This window comes from Acipenser ruthenus, chromosome 23 (genome assembly GCF_902713425.1).
Source record: "Acipenser ruthenus chromosome 23, fAciRut3.2 maternal haplotype, whole genome shotgun sequence".
Taxonomy (NCBI): domain Eukaryota; kingdom Metazoa; phylum Chordata; class Actinopteri; order Acipenseriformes; family Acipenseridae; genus Acipenser; species Acipenser ruthenus.
The window spans coordinates 12084770-12097547 of record NC_081211.1 but is presented as its reverse complement, the minus strand read 5'-3'; the positions used below and the strand labels follow the sequence as shown (position 1 = coordinate 12097547).

The following is a 12778-nucleotide window of genomic DNA, read 5'->3' as shown; positions in this document are numbered from 1 at the left end:
ACGTGTTTGGATTTGAATGTTTCCGGGCGTTTATTTATACAATTTAGCCTACACAACATATTGATTGTATAGCGATCAAACAGAGGTATGGTATTAACAATACAAACTAACTTGAGACAGCCTAGCCGTTAAAGCATACCTTAAGATTGTCGTGTGATACAAAAGCAAGTATTATCATTTTTGATTGTTCAATTTATTTTTGAATTTGCAAATGGCAACTACATTGCCAATAAAAAAAAAAAAAAATATTGCACAATCTGAATCGCTCTTATCAAGCAGCGATTGTAGCCTATGAGAATCGCTGCCACAATACAAGGAGCGAGAAGTAGCGGGATCGATGCCCGCATTCTCCAAATAGTTTTAATGAATCTACGTATTTTGTCCCAATGCATCATGGAGAGAAATACAAAGTGTGATAATTCTTTGTAACAGAGAAGCCCGCCCTATATGTATTTTAAAGCACAGTCTGCTAATTTGTAACATTCCCCAAACTGAAAAAGTGCAGTGCACCCTCCGTCGTATGTCTTCCGAGAAGCACAAAGGGAGATTTAATGTATTTTTTTAGCAATGGATCACGCCTCATTTGCATTGCCTGCCTTCCTCCTTTGCAGTGTAAAGTATGTCAAATGTGTTCTTAAAATCTGATGAAGATTCCCATTTGAACCGTAAGTATTTGGTTTCCATTGTAGCTATTTACACACACTGCTGTGTTGGACCCCCAGTGTGTTATCTAACAAAATGACGTATGTTGTGCTGCCATAATGGATTACATAGACTTTCCTGCCCCGTGTTGCTTTCTTCTTAGATGTGGTTTCAGGTTCGGCTGAGTTCTGCTCCCTCGATCAGGTTCTGCAGCATCTCGCCTTGCTAATCACTCCCGTATGCTTTAGAGATCGAGCAGGTGGGTCTCTGTGGCGCAATCGGTTAGCGCGTTCGGCTGTTAACCGGAAGGTTGGTGGTTCAAGCCCACCCAGGGACGATGCTTTTTGAATTTCTTAATCACATTAGAAAATGGCACTAATACGTTGTTATTTTCTCCAATTACAATGAAGAAAAAAATGTGCTCTGTTTTTAGTTCAAAATAATACAAAACAAAACAAAATGTCTTGGTGTTTGCCGAAACCCGGGATCGAACCAGGGACCTTTAGATCTTCAGTCTAACGCTCTCCCAACTGAGCTATTTCGGCTTGACAGGACTGCGTTTTCGAGATAGCATTCTTTTTGTCACACCATAAACAACCTAATAGACAAATGCACTTTACAAATGCATTTTGAAACACTTAAGTTTTCTCCCAAATGCGGTTCTCAACAAATGGTTTAGCTTTTGTTCTACTCCTTCCAGAGTAAGACCAAATGGCAAACATCTAGGAAACAGGTAAAGACTGCAACCGGCTGCCTGAATGTGCAGCGCTTGAACTGCCTCAACAAATGCTTAGCTCTACAACGCGTACATTGAAAGTCTATTAACATCTTCAACACAATCATCTGTGTTCCAATAGCGTTTAATCCACAGGGTGATCAATAAAGTGACTGCTGGCTTTGTTAAACAAACAAGACGTTTTCAAGATTCACGCTATGGCTTAACAAGCACAGTAGGATATAGGAACATAAGAACATAAGAAAGTTTCCAAACGAGAGGAGGCCATTCAGCCCATCTTGCTCGTTTGGTAGTTAGTAGCTTATTGATCCCAGACTCTCATCAAGCAGCTTCTTGAAGGATCCCAGGGTGTCAGCTTCAACATTACTGGGGAGTTGGTTCCAGACCCTCACAATTCTCTGTGTAAAAAAGTGCCTCCTATTTTCTGTTTTGAATGCCCCTTTATGTAATCTCCATTTGTGACCACTGGTCCTTGTTTCTTTTTTCATGTCAAAAAAGAAGTCCCCTGGGTCGACATTGTCTCTACCTTTTAGGATGTTGAATGTCTGAATCAGATCGCCGCGTAGTCTTTTTTGTTCAAGACTGAATAGATTCAGTTCTTTTAGCCTGTCTGCATACAACATGCCTTTTAAACCTGGGATATTTCTGGTTGCTCTTCTTTGCACTCTTTCTAGAGCAGCAATATCCTTTTTGTAGAGAGGTGATCAGAACTGATCACAATATTCTAGGTAAGGTCTTACTAATGCATTGTAAAGTTTTACAATTGGATCGTGGTCTCAGGCTGGGATGCGGACCATTGAGAACAGTACAAACGATCTATTACTGGATGTGGCTTACATGAGAAATGCCCTCATTTAACATGCTAGGATGATCGACTTCGGCATTCTCCAACTGCTGTTTACATTTTCTAACACTGTTACGAGGACGAATACAAAGTTTGACGCTTTCCCTGTAAGTGGGGGTAAACACAAGTTATTTTCAGATGTAATGCCTTTTTTTAAGCTCAATCTAGTCCTGCGTAGTGCAAATAACATGCCTATATTTTTATATTAGTCAAGCCCTATTTAAAGTGTTCTTAAATTGTTTTAACATTAGCAATGATCCATTTGAAATTTCCTTATTGATTTAAACAACTGAACAATTTTAGGCTTGATGGTTTCTTTTTTCCGCGTTTCTACCAGTATGAGATACGCACTCAGAATGTGTCCCCTTCCTTCAACAATCCACCGACTGAAGATTGGAGTGGTCATCAGTAGCAGCGAGCAGGTGCCCAAAAACAACACTCATTTTCAGCTCGTTGCTGAGAAGAAAACACTCCCGCTCCTCCTGGGGGATACCGAGACCAATCCCTTCAAAACATGTTTCACTCTAGAAATGATCCTTGCAAATATAGTCTTAACTTGTATTGGCAGACCGTCACCCCCAACTGGCAAGCTCAATTCATGTGATACAACGACTGGGCAAAAACGAGGTGTTACATTAACAATACAAACTAACTTGAGACAGCCAAGCCATTAAAGCATACGTTAAGTTTGTCGTGTGATACAAAAGCAAGTTTTATCATTTTTGCATTGCCTGTCTCGTCAAACAAGCTCGAGCCACAGCACACAGCGCTGCTGCAGCGGGACATAGAGGTGGATTTTAAAGCGACTGAATCAACGTGCTTGAGACTACTTTTTGAAGAAATTGAAAACATACATCTAGTCGAAATATTTTCTATTTTGTTAATGAATTTATTTTTTGAATTTGCAAATCAGTTCAGTTTATATTTTAGAAAAACTACTTTGCTAACAGAAGAAAAACAAGCTAGCAGAGGATGGTTTCGATCCATCGACCTCTGGGTTATGGGACCAGCACGCTTCCGCTGCGCCACTCTGCTACAGTTGCGTCAAGACTGAATTACCAAGCAGAAGAAAAAAATACTGAACTCATCGTTTTAACCAGACACACGGCAGTGGCCGGGCCGAACCATAGAAACGTTGCAAATCAGAGAGAACCTTTTTCTTTCCTCAAAAATACCTTATGGAAAATATGCAGCTTTTCTGCCCACTTTGATCACGGGCAGTTTTATTCCCCAGTCTCGGCTGCCAATTCCAATATTCCGTCTCTCTAAAGCATCGTAAATCGTGGAAAGCACTCTTTGTTGAAAATTACACTGAAGACTTCTTTTGTTCGACCAGGCTTACAATGAGATATTGTCTTGTTTTTAAGTAGATTTTGTGAATCGCATATGGGGCGCTATAGAAAATATTTAAGATTCATTGATTTAATGTTAGCCTGCGTTCGGTCTGGGAAGTTTAATTTTTAAAGACAACGCCGAAGGGTCTGATAAATGACATTGTAATTATTTGAGATGCATGTAGACAATAATGTAGGAGCACCGATACAGTTCTGCCTAGGTTCCATAGTGTAGTGATTATCACGTCTGCTTTACACGCAGAAGGCCCTGGGTGCTATCCCCAGTAGAACCATTGCCGCATGTTTTTAAATTACTGGTCAAGACAAAGTCTCTTTGTGGTTGGCCGATCATTAAATTGCGGATGTAAGTTCCTGGTCCCATCGTATAAGTAAGACAGTTTATTCACAAATAATTACATACACTTTTGTTTATGTTTCTTTTGTTGATAAATTAACCCAATACATTATTGCATTCCGCCACGTCATTAGATGAGCAAAGCCTCTTTGTGCCAGTGCGCATTCAGAGGAGACGCGCTGAGAGAATCCTTCTTCTGTGTCACTCAGTACTGCCAGCTTTCCCCCGTTGGTGATATATTGCTCAGCATAGCTGCTTTCCAAGAATTTGAACCGAAACGATTCCCAGCCAGTACAACTGTGTTTATGCCTACGTTTCAATTAATGAACATTATAAATGCAAATCGCACTGTTTTATGTTTTCTTTACTTTTAAAGCTGAGAATCAAACACACTTCCGACAGCTTCATAGCCCTGCTGGCTACGAACACCTATTGACGGCTGTTTCCCATGACGCTAGTGATAATGAATGTTTTCCTAGTATGAGCGTCGGCATTACCATGCATTTGGCATGCTTGCTGTGCACTCTAGCATTCCATAACAAGTACAAAAATTGCCAGGACTTTGTGGCGCAACGGTATCGCCTCTGACTCCAGATCAGAAGGTTACGTGTTCAAATTACGTCGAGGTCAAATTCTTTGTTTCTATTCCACACTATTTCATCTTTTAACGTGTTTGGATTTGAATGTTTCCGGGCGTTTATTTATACAATTTCGCCTACACAACATATTGATTGTATAGCGATCAAACAGAGGTATGGTATTAACAATACAAACTAACTTGAGACAGCCTAGCCGTTAAAGCATACCTTAAGATTGTCGTGTGATACAAAAGCAAGTATTATCATTTTTGATTGTTCAATTTATTTTTGAATTTGCAAATGGCAACTACATACCAATAAAAAAAAAAAAATATTGAACAATCTGAATCGCTCTTATCAAGCAGCGATTGTAGCCTATGAGAATCGCTGCCACAATACAAGGAGCGAGAAGTAGCGGGATCGATGCCCGCATTCTCCAAATAGTTTTAATGAATCTACGTATTTTGTCCCAATGCATCATGGAGAGAAATACAAAGTGTGATAATTCTTTGTAACAGAGAAGCCCGCCCTATATGTATTTTAAAGCACAGTCTGCTAATTTGTAACATTCCCCAAACTGAAAAAGTGCAGTGCGCCCTCCGTCGTATGTCTTCCGAGAAGCACAAAGGGAGATTTAATGTATTTTTTTAGCAATGGATCACGCCTCATTTGCATTGCCTGCCTTCCTCCTTTGCAGTGTAAAGTATGTCAAATGTGTTCTTAAAATCTGATGAAGATTCCCATTTGAACCGTAAGTATTTGGTTTCCATTGTAGCTATTTACACACACTGCTGTGTTGGACCCCCAGTGTGTTATCTAACAAAATGACGTATGTTGTGCTGCCATAATGGATTACTTAGACTTTCCTGCCCCGTGTTGCTTTCTTCTTAGATGTGGTTTCAGGTTCGGCTGAGTTCTGCTCCCTCGATCAGGTTCTGCAGCATCTCGCCTTGCTAATCACTCCCGTATGCTTTAGAAGTCAAGCAGGTTGGTCTCTGTGGCGCAATCGGTTAGCGCGTTCGGCTGTTAACCGGAAGGTTGGTGGTTCAAGCCCACCCAGGGACGATGCTTTTTGAATTTCTTAATCACATTAGAAAATGGCACTAATACGTTGTTATTTCCTCCAATTACAATGAAGAAAAAAATGTGCTCTGTTTTTAGTTCAAAATAATACAAAACAAAACAAAATGTCTTGGTGTTTGCCGAAACCCGGGATCGAACCAGGGACCTTTAGATTTTCAGTCTAACACTCTCCCAACTGAGCTATTTCGGCTTGACAGGACTGCATTTTCGAGATAGCATTCTTTTTGTCACACCATAAACAACCTAATAGACAAATGCACTTTACAAATGCATTTTGAAACACTTAAGTTTTCTCCCAAATGCGGTTCTCAACAAATGGTTTAGCTTTTTTTCTACTCCTTCCAGAGTAAGACCAAATGGCAAACATCTAGGAAACAGGTAAAGACTGCAACCGGCTGCCTGAATGTGCAGCGCTTGAACTGCCTCAACAAACGCTTAGCTCTACAACGCGTACATTGAAAGTCTATTAACATCTTCAACACAATCATCTGTGTTCCAATAGCGTTTAATCCACAGGGTGATCAATAAAGTGACTGCTGGCTTTGTTAAACAAACAAGACGTTTTCAAGATTCACGCTATGGCTTAACAAGCACAATAGGATATAGGAACATAAGAACATAAGAAAGTTTCCAAACGAGAGGAGGCCATTCAGCCCATCTTGCTCGTTTGGTAGTTAGTAGCTTATTGATCCCAGACTCTCATCAAGCAGCTTCTTGAAGGATCCCAGGGTGTCAGCTTCAACATTACTGGGGAGTTGGTTCCAGACCCTCACAATTCTCTGTGTAAAAAAGTGCCTCCTATTTTCTGTTTTGAATGCCCCTTATGTAATCTCCATTTGTGACCGCTGGTCCTTGTTTCTTTTTTCATGTCAAAAAAGAAGTCCCCTGGGTCGACATTGTCTCTACCTTTTAGGATGTTGAATGTCTGAATCAGATCGCCGCGTAGTCTTTTTTGTTCAAGACTGAATAGATTCAGTTCTTTTAGCCTGTCTGCATACAACATGCCTTTTAAACCTGGGATATTTCTGGTTGCTCTTCTTTGCACTCTTTCTAGAGCAGCAATATCCTTTTTGTAGAGAGGTGATCAGAACTGATCACAATATTCTAGGTAAGGTCTTACTAATGCATTGTAAAGTTTTACAATTGGATCGTGGTCTCAGGCTGGGATGCGGACCATTGAGAACAGTACAAACGATCTATTACTGGATGTGGCTTACATGAGAAATGCCCTCGTTTAACATGCTAGGATGATCGACTTCGGCATTCTCCAACTGCTGTTTACATTTTCTAACACTGTTACGAGGACGAATACAAAGTTTGACGCTTTCCTTGTAAGTGGGGGTAAACACAAGTTATTTTCAGATGTAATGCCTTTTTTTAAGCTCAATCTAGTCCTGCGTAGTGCAAATAACATGCCTATATTTTTATATTAGTCAAGCCCTACTTAAAGTGTTCTTAAATTGTTTTAACATTAGCAATGACCCATTTGAAATGTGCTTATTGATTTAAACAACTGAACAATTTTAGGCTTGATGGTTTCTTTTTTCCGCGTTTCTACCAGTATGAGATACGCACTCAGAATGTGTCCCCTTCCTTCAACAATCCACCGACTGAAGATTGGAGTGGTCATCAGTAGCAGCGAGCAGGTGCCCAAAAACAACACTCATTGTCAGCTTGTTGCTGAGAAGAAAACACTCCCGCTCCTCCTGGGGGATACCGAGACCAATCCCTTCAAAACATGTTTCACTCTAGAAATGATCTTTGCAAATATAGTCTTAACTTGTATTGGCAGACCGTCACCCCCAACTGGCAAGCTCAATTCATGTGATACAACGACTGGGCAAAAACGAGGTGTTACATTAACAATACAAACTAACTTGAGACAGCCAAGCCGTTAAAGCATACGTTAAGTTTGTCGTGTGATACAAAAGCAAGTTTTATCATTTTTGCATTGCCTGTCTCGTCAAACAAGCTCGAGCCACAGCACACAGCGCTGCTGCAGCGGGACATAGAGGTGGATTTTAAAGCGACTGAATCAACGAGGTTGAGACTACTTTTTGAAGAAATTGAAAACATACATCTAGTCGAAATATTTTCTATTTTGTTAATGAATTTATTTTTTGAATTTGCAAATAAGTTCAGTTTATATTTTAGAAAAACTACTTTGCTAACAGAAGAAAAACAAGCTAGCAGAGGATGGTTTCGATCCATCGACCTCTGGGTTATGGGCCCAGCACGCTTCCGCTGCGCCACTCTGCTACAGTTGTCTCAAGACTGAATTACCAAGCAGAAGAAAAAAATACTGAACTCATCGTTTTAACCAGACACACGGCAGTGGCCGGGCCGAACCATAGAAACGTTGCAAATCAGAGAGAACCTTTTTCTTTCCTCAAAAATACCTTATGGAAAATATGCAGCTTTTCTGCCCACTTTGATCACGGGCAGTTTTATTCCCCAGTCTCGGCTGCCAATTCCAATATTCCGTCTCTCTAAAGCATCGTAAATCGTGGAAAGCACTCTTTGTTTAAAATTACACTGAAGAATTATTTTGTTCGACCAGGCTTACAATGAGATATTGTCTTGTTTTTAAGTAGATTTTGTGAATCGCATATGGGGCGCTATAGAAAATATTTAAGATTCATTGATTTAATGTTAGCCTGCGTTCGGTCTGGGAAGTTTAATTTTTAAAGACAACGCCGAAGGGTCTGATAAATGACATTGTAATTATTTGAGATGCATGTAGACAATAATGTAGGAGCACCGACACAGTTCTGCCTAGGTTCCATAGTGTAGTGATTATCACGTCTGCTTTACACGCAGAAGGCCCTGGGTGCTATCCCCAGTAGAACCATTACCGCATGTTTTTAAATTACTGGTCAAGACAAAGTCTCTTTGTGGTTGGCCGATCATTAAATTGTGGATGTAAGTTCCTGGTCCCATCGTATAAGTAAGACAGTTTATTCACAAATAATTACATACACTTTTGTTTATGTTTCTTTTGTTGATAAATTAACCCAATACATTATTGCATTCCGCCACGTCATTAGATGAGCAAAGCCTCTTTGTGCCAGTGCGCATTCAGAGGAGACGCGCTGAGAGAATCCTTCTTCTGTGTCACTCAGTACTGCCAGCTTTCCCCCGTTGGTGATATATTGCTCAGCATAGCTGCTTTCCAAGAATTTGAACCGAAACGATTCCCAGCCAGTACAACTGTGTTTATGCCTACGTTTCAATTAATGAACATTATAAATGCAAATCGCACTGTTTTATGTTTTCTTTACTTTTAAAGCTGAGAATCAAACACACTTCCGACAGCTTCATAGCCCTGCTGGCTACGAACACCTATTGACGGCTGTTTCCCATGACGCTAGTGATAATGAATGTTTTCCTAGTATGAGCGTCGGCATTACCATGCGTTTGGCATGCTTGCTGTGCACTCTAGCATTCCATAACAAGTACAAAAATTGCCAGGACTTCGTGGCGCAACGGTAGCGCCTCTGACTCCAGATCAGAAGGTTACGTGTTCAAATCACGTCGAGGTCAAATTCTTTGTTTCTATTCCACACTATTTCATCTTTTAACGTGTTTGGATTTGAATGTTTCCGGGCGTTTATTTATACAATTTAGCCTACACAACATATTGATTGTATAGCGATCAAACAGAGGTATGGTATTAACAATACAAACTAACTTGAGACAGCCTAGCCGTTAAAGCATACCTTAAGATTGTCGTGTGATACAAAAGCAAGTATTATCATTTTTGATTGTTCAATTTATTTTTGAATTTGCAAATGGCAACTACATTGCCAATAAAAAAAAAAAAAAATATTGAACAATCTGAATCGCTCTTATCAAGCAGCGATTGTAGCCTATGAGAATCGCTGCCACAATACAAGGAGCGAGAAGTAGCGGGATCGATGCCCGCATTCTCCAAATAGTTTTAATGAATCTACGTATTTTGTCCCAATGCATCATGGAGAGAAATACAAAGTGTGATAATTCTTTGTAACAGAGAAGCCCGCCCTATATGTATTTTAAAGCACAGTCTGCTAATTTGTAACATTCCCCAAACTGAAAAAGTGCAGTGCGCCCTCCGTCGTATGTCTTCCGAGAAGCACAAAGGGAGATTTAATGTATTTTTTTAGCAATGGATCACGCCTCATTTGCATTGCCTGCCTTCCTCCTTTGCAGTGTAAAGTATGTCAAATGTGTTCTTAAAATCTGATGAAGATTCCCATTTGAACCGTAAGTATTTGGTTTCATTTGTAGCTATTTACAGACACTGCTGTGTTGGACCCCCAGTGTGTTATCTAACAAAATGACGTATGTTGTGCTGCCATAATGGATTACATAGACTTTCCTGCCCCGTGTTGCTTTCTTCTTAGATGTGGTTTCAGGTTCGGCTGAGTTCTGCTCCCTCGATCAGGTTCTGCAGCATCTCGCCTTGCTAATCACTCCCGTATGCTTTAGAGGTCGAGCAGGTTGGTCTCTGTGGCGCAATCGGTTAGCGCGTTCAGCTGTTAACCGGTAGGTTGGTGGTTCAAGCCCACCCAGTGACGATGCTTTTTGAATTTCTTAATCACATTAGAAAATGGCACTAATACGTTGTTATTTCCTCCAATTACAATGAAGAAAAAAATGTGCTCTGTTTTTAGTTCAAAATAATACAAAACAAAACAAAATGTCTTGGTGTTTGCCGAAACCCGGGATCGAACCAGGGACCTTTAGATCTTCAGTCTAACGCTCTCCCAACTGAGCTATTTCGGCTTGACAGGACTGCTTTTTCGAGATAGCATTCTTTTTGTCACACCATAAACAACCTAATAGACAAATGCACTTTACAAATGCATTTTGAAACACTTAAGTTTTCTCCCAAATGCGGTTCTCAACAAATGGTTTAGCTTTTTTTTCTACTCCTTCCAGAGTAAGACCAAATGGCAAACATCTAGGAAACAGGTAAAGACTGCAACCGGCTGCCTGAATGTGCAGCGCTTGAACTGCCTCAACAAACGCTTAGCTCTACAACGCGTACATTGAAAGTCTATTAACATCTTCAACACAATCATCTGTGTTCCAATAGCGTTTAATCCACAGGGTGATCAATAAAGTGACTGCTGGCTTTGTTAAACAAACAAGACGTTTTCAAGATTCACGCTATGGCTTAACAAGCACAATAGGATATAGGAACATAAGAACATAAGAAAGTTTCCAAACGAGAGGAGGCCATTCAGCCCATCTTGCTCGTTTGGTAGTTAGTAGCTTATTGATCCCAGACTCTCATCAAGCAGCTTCTTGAAGGATCCCAGGGTGTCAGCTTCAACATTACTGGGGAGTTGGTTCCAGACCCTCACAATTCTCTGTGTAAAAAAGTGCCTCCTATTTTCTGTTTTGAATGCCCCTTTATGTAATCTCCATTTGTGACTGCTGGTCCTTGTTTCTTTTTTCATGTCAAAAATGAAGTCCCCTGGGTCGACATTGTCTCTACCTTTTAGGATGTTGAATGTCTGAATCAGATCGCCGCGTAGTCTTTTTTGTTCAAGACTGAATAGATTCAGTTCTTTTAGCCTGTCTGCATACAACATGCCTTTTAAACCTGGGATATTTCTGGTTGCTCTTCTTTGCACTCTTTCTAGAGCAGCAATATCCTTTTTGTAGAGAGGTGATCAGAACTGATCACAATATTCTAGGTAAGGTCTTACTAATGCATTGTAAAGTTTTACAATTGGATCGTGGTCTCAGGCTGGGATGCGGACCATTGAGAACAGTACAAACGATCTATTACTGGATGTGGCTTACATGAGAAATGCCCTCGTTTAACATGCTAGGATGATCGACTTCGGCATTCTCCAACTGCTGTTTACATTTTCTAACACTGTTACGAGGACGAATACAAAGTTTGACGCTTTCCTTGTAAGTGGGGGTAAACACAAGTTATTTTCAGATGTAATGCCTTTTTTTAAGCTCAATCTAGTCCTGCGTAGTGCAAATAACATGCCTATATTTTTATATTAGTCAAGCCCTACTTAAAGTGTTCTTAAATTGTTTTAACATTAGCAATGATCCATTTGAAATGTGTTTATTGATTTAAACAACTGAACAATTTTAGGCTTGATGGTTTCTTTTTTCCGCGTTTCTACCAGTATGAGATACGCACTCAGAATGTGTCCCCTTCCTTCAACAATCCACCGACTGAAGATTGGAGTGGTCATCAGTAGCAGCGAGCAGGTGCCCAAAAACAACACTCATTGTCAGCTCGTTGCTGAGAAGAAAACACTCCCGCTCCTCCTGGGGGATACCGAGACCAATCCCTTCAAAACATGTTTCACTCTAGAAATGATCCTTGCAAATATAGTCTTAACTTGTATTGGCAGACCGTCACCCCCAACTGGCAAGCTCAATTCATGTGATACAACGACTGGGCAAAAACGAGGTGTTACATTAACAATACAAACTAACTTGAGACAGCCAAGCCGTTAAAGCATACGTTAAGTTTGTCGTGTGATACAAAAGCAAGTTTTATCATTTTTGCATTGCCTGTCTCGTCAAACAAGCTCGAGCCACAGCACACAGCGCTGCTGCAGCGGGACATAGAGGTGGATTTTAAAGCGACTGAATCAACGAGCTTGAGACTACTTTTTGAAGAAATTGAAAACATACATCTAGTCGAAATATTTTCTATTTTGTTAATGAATTTATTTTTTGAATTTGCAAATCAGTTCAGTTTATATTTTAGAAAAACTACTTTGCTAACAGAAGAAAAACTAGCTAGCAGAGGATGGTTTCGATCCATCGACCTCTGGGTTATGGGCCCAGCACGCTTCCGCTGCACCACTCTGCTACAGTTGCCTCAAGACTGAATTACCAAGCAGAAGAAAAAAAAACTGAACTCATCGTTTTAACCAGACACACGGCAGTGGCCGGGCCGAACCATAGAAACGTTGCAAATCAGAGAGAACCGTTTTCTTTCCTCAAAAATACCTTATGGAAAATATGCAGCTTTTCTGCCCACTTTGATCACGGGCAGTTTTATTCCCCAGTCTCGGCTGCCAATTCCAATATTCCGTCTCTCTAAAGCATCGTAAATCGTGGAAAGCACTCTTTGTTGAAAATTACACTGAAGACTTCTTTTGTTCGACCAGGCTTACAATGAGATATTGTCTTGTTTTTAAGTAGATTTTGTGAATCGCATATGGGGCGCTATAGAAA

At 40.4% G+C, this 12778-nt stretch overlaps 9 non-coding genes across 9 annotated transcripts; 3 read left to right on the top strand and 6 right to left on the bottom strand.

Moving 5' to 3' along the window:
• The first annotated feature begins 905 nt into the window (after positions 1–905).
• Positions 906–979, top strand: trnan-guu (transfer RNA asparagine (anticodon GUU)). The gene has a single exon. It is a non-coding gene; the product is annotated as a tRNA-Asn (tRNA).
• Positions 980–1114: 135 nt separating this feature from the next.
• trnaf-gaa (transfer RNA phenylalanine (anticodon GAA)) lies at positions 1115–1187 on the bottom strand. Its single transcript has one exon. It is a non-coding gene; the product is annotated as a tRNA-Phe (tRNA).
• Positions 1188–2568: 1381 nt separating this feature from the next.
• On the bottom strand, positions 2569–2775 carry LOC131699807 (small nucleolar RNA U3). The gene has a single exon (XR_009308342.1). It is a non-coding gene; the product is annotated as a small nucleolar RNA U3 (small nucleolar RNA).
• A 2705-nt stretch (positions 2776–5480) lies between these two features.
• trnan-guu (transfer RNA asparagine (anticodon GUU)) lies at positions 5481–5554 on the top strand. The gene has a single exon. It is a non-coding gene; the product is annotated as a tRNA-Asn (tRNA).
• A 135-nt stretch (positions 5555–5689) lies between these two features.
• Positions 5690–5762, bottom strand: trnaf-gaa (transfer RNA phenylalanine (anticodon GAA)). The gene has a single exon. It is a non-coding gene; the product is annotated as a tRNA-Phe (tRNA).
• A 1380-nt stretch (positions 5763–7142) lies between these two features.
• Positions 7143–7349, bottom strand: LOC131699806 (small nucleolar RNA U3). The gene has a single exon (XR_009308341.1). It is a non-coding gene; the product is annotated as a small nucleolar RNA U3 (small nucleolar RNA).
• Positions 7350–9043: 1694 nt separating this feature from the next.
• On the top strand, positions 9044–9115 carry trnaw-cca (transfer RNA tryptophan (anticodon CCA)). The gene has a single exon. It is a non-coding gene; the product is annotated as a tRNA-Trp (tRNA).
• Positions 9116–10266: 1151 nt separating this feature from the next.
• trnaf-gaa (transfer RNA phenylalanine (anticodon GAA)) lies at positions 10267–10339 on the bottom strand. Its single transcript has one exon. It is a non-coding gene; the product is annotated as a tRNA-Phe (tRNA).
• A 1382-nt stretch (positions 10340–11721) lies between these two features.
• On the bottom strand, positions 11722–11928 carry LOC131699797 (small nucleolar RNA U3). The gene has a single exon (XR_009308332.1). It is a non-coding gene; the product is annotated as a small nucleolar RNA U3 (small nucleolar RNA).
• Between the last annotated feature and the right edge of the window lie 850 nt (positions 11929–12778).